Raw genomic sequence first — 5854 nt, 5'->3', positions numbered from 1 at the left:
TATAATTTATTAATAGACAAAAAATATATAAAATTGATTTTTTTAAATATTTTTTAAAATAGATAAGTTATAATGTATTGATATAGAATTATAGATTATATTCTTATTATTTGAGCCAGTTCATAAGTTCGAGTTAGCTTGTGAGCTTTCGGTGAGGCGAGTTTGAACTTAAGAAATAGGCTTAATTGTTAATGAACCAAGCCGTGAACTAAGCTCAATTTTTGTGAGTTGAGCTTAAGCTTGTTCGGCTCACTTCTAGCCCTACTTATTAGCTAGTTAAACAACTTAATATCATTTAAGATTAGTTTGGATAAATTTATAAGTAATTTTTTTATTTTTAATTTGTTAAATGTATCAATGTATCGTCTCACCCAATCTACTCATAGGCATTAGTAGGAACTTTTAACCCTCATCAATTGTCACCAATTTATTTAGGGTCAGTTAAATAGGTCATAAGTAATTTCTTTTTTAATTTATGAAAAGTTATAGCATTAATATTTGATATAATTTTTAAAATTAGTTTGTAATTTTCTAAAAATTATTTAAAGGAGAGGTTTTTAAATGTAAATTGATCCAAATTAAACCGTTTATCAAATCTAATTCAAATCGAAAACTGATTAAACAGCACTAATTTGAATTTAATTAGATTCTTTTTTTACAAATAGTATGGATCGGATCAGGTTTCGAATCTATTTCACAAGCCCAATCCAATCTAATCCAAACCGCATAATATACTATAATATTTATAATTTTATTTTTTATTTTATCAATTTGTTATATATTTTTATATTATTCATATATTATTATTATTTAATAAATATTTTATATTTAAAATAATTTTTATTTATTTATTTTAACTAACATATATTTTTATTTCTAATGTTATGTTATTGCTAGTTTTTTAAGATATTGTTTATTTCGATTCTCTTAATACCTATAAATACTCTTTTATATTGTATCATTTTAAGACAACTTGAATATACTCAATAATACACAAATCTTTTCTCTAGTTTAGTCTCTTGTTTCTAACATGGTATCAGAGCTATGGTATCCTCCTTGAAGAAGATATGTTGTTTTTCTTTTGGTGAAATCACCGTATTTTTCACACTTTTCCTCTATTCCATTTTTCTTGTATTTTGTCACTTCTTTGATGCTTTTTCACCTCATCGATTAGCCTATTCTCTCCGTCTTGTTTCTTTCCGAGTCGAATGATCAAACACTAATGTCATCTGCTGTTTACCTATTCTCATGGAAAAATCATATAGTTTTTGCTCTCTTTCGGCAGTTCCGTCTGCGTTCTCTTGTGCCAGTTCCGTCTGCGTTTCTTTGTGGCAAATCCGTTCGAGCTTTCCTTTTGGCAGTTCCGTCTGCGCTTCCTTCAGACATCGGCAGTTCTGTCTGTGCTTCCTTTAGACAGTGACAGTTCCGTCTGCACTTCTTTCCGACAGTTCCGTCTGCATTCCTTCAGACAGCGGCAGTTTCATCTGCGCTTCTTTTTAGCAGTTCCGTCTGCATCCGTTCTACCAGTTTATGTATTTTTTTTTATTTCATTATTTTCAATAAGTTTCAAACTTAAGTTGTCACTTGAGTTTGAAGAAAGATGTTAAAATATAATTAGGATTAATTAGCATTATTTAACATATCTGAATATTTATTATAAGATATTACATTTTTATTATTTCGATTCTCTTAACACCTATAAATACTCTTTTATATTGTATCATTTTAAGACAACTTGAATATACTCAATAATACACAAATCTTTTCTCTAGTTTAGTCTCTTGTTTCTAACATCTATTTCTATTGAATGTTATTATTGGTTTTTTAAGATATTGTTGAGACGTGTTATGTCATTGTTGATTATTTAAAATTTGATGTTGAGACTTGTTACACATATTTAATTTTTTAATTTACAACATCGCTAATTCAATCCAATCCAAACCTCTTGAAATTAGATCGGAATTATCCAATCTAAACCGCAGCACAAACACCTCTAATTTAAAGTGTTTATGGAGAAGTTAAAAAAAAATTTTTCTCCTATAATAGAATTTTTTTTATCACTTTCATTTTAAACTAAGTATTTTTGTAATTAAAAAATCAAACATAAAATAACTTGTTTATAAATTACTTTTAATATAAATTCATTAGAAGGTTGATTTTCTTTGATTTTCTTCTGCCATATGCTGATTGGCCTGTTATAACTCGGTTACCATCCGAAGAAGTTCAGATGGTGTTGAAGGAAGTTGGTCAGTCATATGCGAACAAGGAAATTTTGAAGTCTAAAAAGGGAAAAGAATTTTTATTTCTTAGGGTCCACGGTGGGCGCCAATTGTTCTTACGTGAATTGGCTGGGGTACAGCTCGTCCTTTCCGCAGTCAACTCGGAATTTCTTATCACAACTCTGAGCTTCTTGTTTGGGAAGACCTTGGTGCAGAGAGAACCAAAGGAAAAATACATGCAAAAGGTACTCCGACGTTCAAGTCACTTTTTATATGTAAAAGTAGTGATCATATCTTTGATAAAGTATCTTACCTCCTTTATATGTGAGGCGAGATATTAACAATTATGCTTTAGAAATTATATGTATTAAAGAAGAATAATATTATATCTAGAGCGTTATGATATACATTTTGGTGTGCAAAATCAAGTTATAACGTTTGAGCGAGTTATAACGTACGAACCCGAATTATAACATATATGGAGCCGATTTATAACATTTTGATTAAGTTATAACAATCATATTAATTTTGATACAAAATTGAAAATGTTAAAAAATGGATAAATTAAAAACATTAAAAAACAAAATTAAATATTATAAATATTTTTAAAAAATTACAAATATTAATAAAAAAGATTTATCTCTTTCTTTACGAACGTGGGAAACGATACACTTAATTGTTTTTTATTTATTTAATGAAAAACGATTCTTTAAATTTTACTATAACCCTACATGACAGATCCATATAATTTCAAAGCATACTTTTTCCTCTAAATAGCTAGAGTTCTTAAGGTATTTAAAATGTGACATGCAATATTTATAACTTTTAGTTTTTGTATTAGAATAATTTAGTTTATTATAGACGCGTGCGCGTGTATATATATATATATACTCTTTTAGGAAGCAATTCAGATATATCTCTATCCTTTTTTGAAGTTTGAAATGTTATGTATGTGTTGTGATAAGATTTGTTAAGTGAATGCCCATTTATGATAGACGATGCAGTATTCTTAAAGAAGAATGTTTTTAATAAGTGTTTGAAAAAGTTACTTCGTGTAATTATATAAATAGAGGCTCAAACCTCTCACAGTAACACAATAATAAGAATATTAAAACATTCTTCGCTCTCTCTCTTTCATACTATTTTCCTTCTTACATACTTTATAATATTATTAAATATATTAATTGATATAATAGTTCTAGTGAATATTATTACTATAGTTATCTAATTATATTTTTATATTTTATATTTGTTATTTCTTCCTTATTTATTTAATTATTTTACAACACGTTATTACGAAACTCTAACGAAATTTTAGGAAGACTCAGGTAACAAATTTTTATTATATCGAAACTCTTTCATCTTAAATATAATGCTTTTGATATATCTGGATACTATATGCTAAAATCCATCTTGATTCAATGGATCTTGAAGATACCATTAAAGCTGAAAATAATACATCCCAGAAGGATAAAGCCAAATTCATAATTTTCCTTCGTCATCATCTTGAAGTATGATTGAAAAATGAATATCCCACATTAAAAGATCCTGCAAATCTGTGGAAAGGCCTTAAAGAAAGGTACAATCATCAAAAGACGGTGATACTTCCTCAAGCCTGATATGTTAGAGAAAATTTTCTCGACATTCCATGCTTCGAAAGTGCTCCTGCAGCAGCAGTATCGAGAAAAATGATTTAAAAATATTTTGAGCTAATTTCTTGCTTTCTTGTTGCTGAACGCAACAATGAGTTGCTCTTAAGAAATCATGAAGCGCGCCCAGATGGCGCCGCCCCATTTTCTGAAGCAAATGCGGCAAATTATAACCCCAGAAGAGGTAAATGACAAGATTTTGATAACAAGAAAAATTATGGAAGGAAAAGAAATTATGCTCATAAGAAAGGATCTCACCAGAAGTGGGATAAAGAAAGGAACAATGGACAAAATAGATCAATTGAGGATAAATGCTTCCGTTGTGGTGGAAAGGGCCATTGGACACGTACCTGTTATACCCCAAGGCACTTAATTGATCTTTATCAAGTATCCTTGAAAAATGATGACAAAGAAAAGGAAACAAATTTTGTTTCAAATGATGAAAATTTCACCACTCATTATGATGTATCTAATTTCTTTGAGGATCCTGAAGGAAATATTGGCTATTTAATCAATGACGAAATAGTTTAATATGTGTGTTTGTTAAGTATTTATGTGAATAATTTTTACTATGCATGTACTTTTGCTCATTTTATTATTATTATTATTATTATTATTATTATTATTATTATTATTATTATTATTATTTGTTTTTAAAGAAAAATGGCAAGGACATATCCTGAAGATATTTGCCTTGCGGATAGTGCAAGTTCGCACACTATTCTTAAAAGTACTATATATTTTACCCATCTTGTGCCAAAAGAAGAATGTGTTAATACTATTATTGGCTCAGGTAATGTGATAGAAGGCTCCGAAAGAGCTATAATTTTGTTTCCCGGAAGAAGAAAATTTATAATAAATAATGCACTATTATCTACAAAGTCCCTGAGGAACTTGTTGAGTTTCAAAGATATTCGCCGAAATGGATATCATGTTGAGACAATGAATGAGGGAAATCATGAGTATTTATGTATCACAACTCATGATTCAAATAAGAAAGTTACATTAGAAAAGTTACCCTCACTTTCATCTGGATTGTATTATACCAAGATTAGTGCAATTGAATCACATGCCATTGTAAACCAGAAGTTTACTAGCCCAAATGAATTCATAACTTGGCATGATAGATTGGGTCATCCGGGAACAACCATGATGAGGAGAATTATTGAAAACTCTCATGGACATTCACTAAAGAACCAGAAGATTCTTAAATCTAGTGAATTTTGTTGTGCTGCATGTTCTCAAGGGAAGTTAATTTTAAGGCCATCACCAGTAAAGATTGGATTTGAGTCCCCTGAATTCCTAGAAAGGATTCAAGGTGATATATGTGAACATATTCATCCATCATGTGGATCTTTTAGATATTTTATGGTCCTAATAGACGCATCTTCGAGATGGTCACACGTGTGCTTATTATCTTCTCGCAACCTGGCGTTTGCGAGATTATTGGCTCAAATTATTCGATTAAAAGCACAATTTTCAGAAAATCCAATTAAAGCAATTTGTCTTGATAATGCTGGTGAATTTACTTCCCAAACTTTTGATGCTTATTGTATGCTAATGGAATAAGTGTTGAACATCCAGTAGCTTATGTTCACACACAAAATGGGTTAGCAGAATCACTTATTAAGCGCCTCCAATTAATTGCTAGACCCTTTCTTATGAGAAAAAATCTCCCAACCTCGGTTTGGGGGCATGCTATTTTACATGCCGCAACACTTATTCGTTTGAGGCCAACGAGTTACCATCAGTTCTCTCCTATGCAATTAGCTTTTGGCCAGCAGCCAAATGTCTCCCATTTAAGAATATTTGTGTTGAGTTAAGAAATTAACTAAATTAATTAGTGATGACAAACATTATTTTTGGGAAAATAAATAATTAGTGTTGATTAATTATAATTGCATATTACTAATTATTTATAAAACTGCTGCAGGCCAAAATCTGATTTACAGCCCAAATGGAAGGGAAAATAAAACAAGGGAAATG

Source organism: Arachis ipaensis, chromosome B09, assembly GCF_000816755.2.
Source record: "Arachis ipaensis cultivar K30076 chromosome B09, Araip1.1, whole genome shotgun sequence".
NCBI classification, from domain to species: domain Eukaryota; kingdom Viridiplantae; phylum Streptophyta; class Magnoliopsida; order Fabales; family Fabaceae; genus Arachis; species Arachis ipaensis.
Note: the sequence above shows the minus strand (reverse complement) of the source record.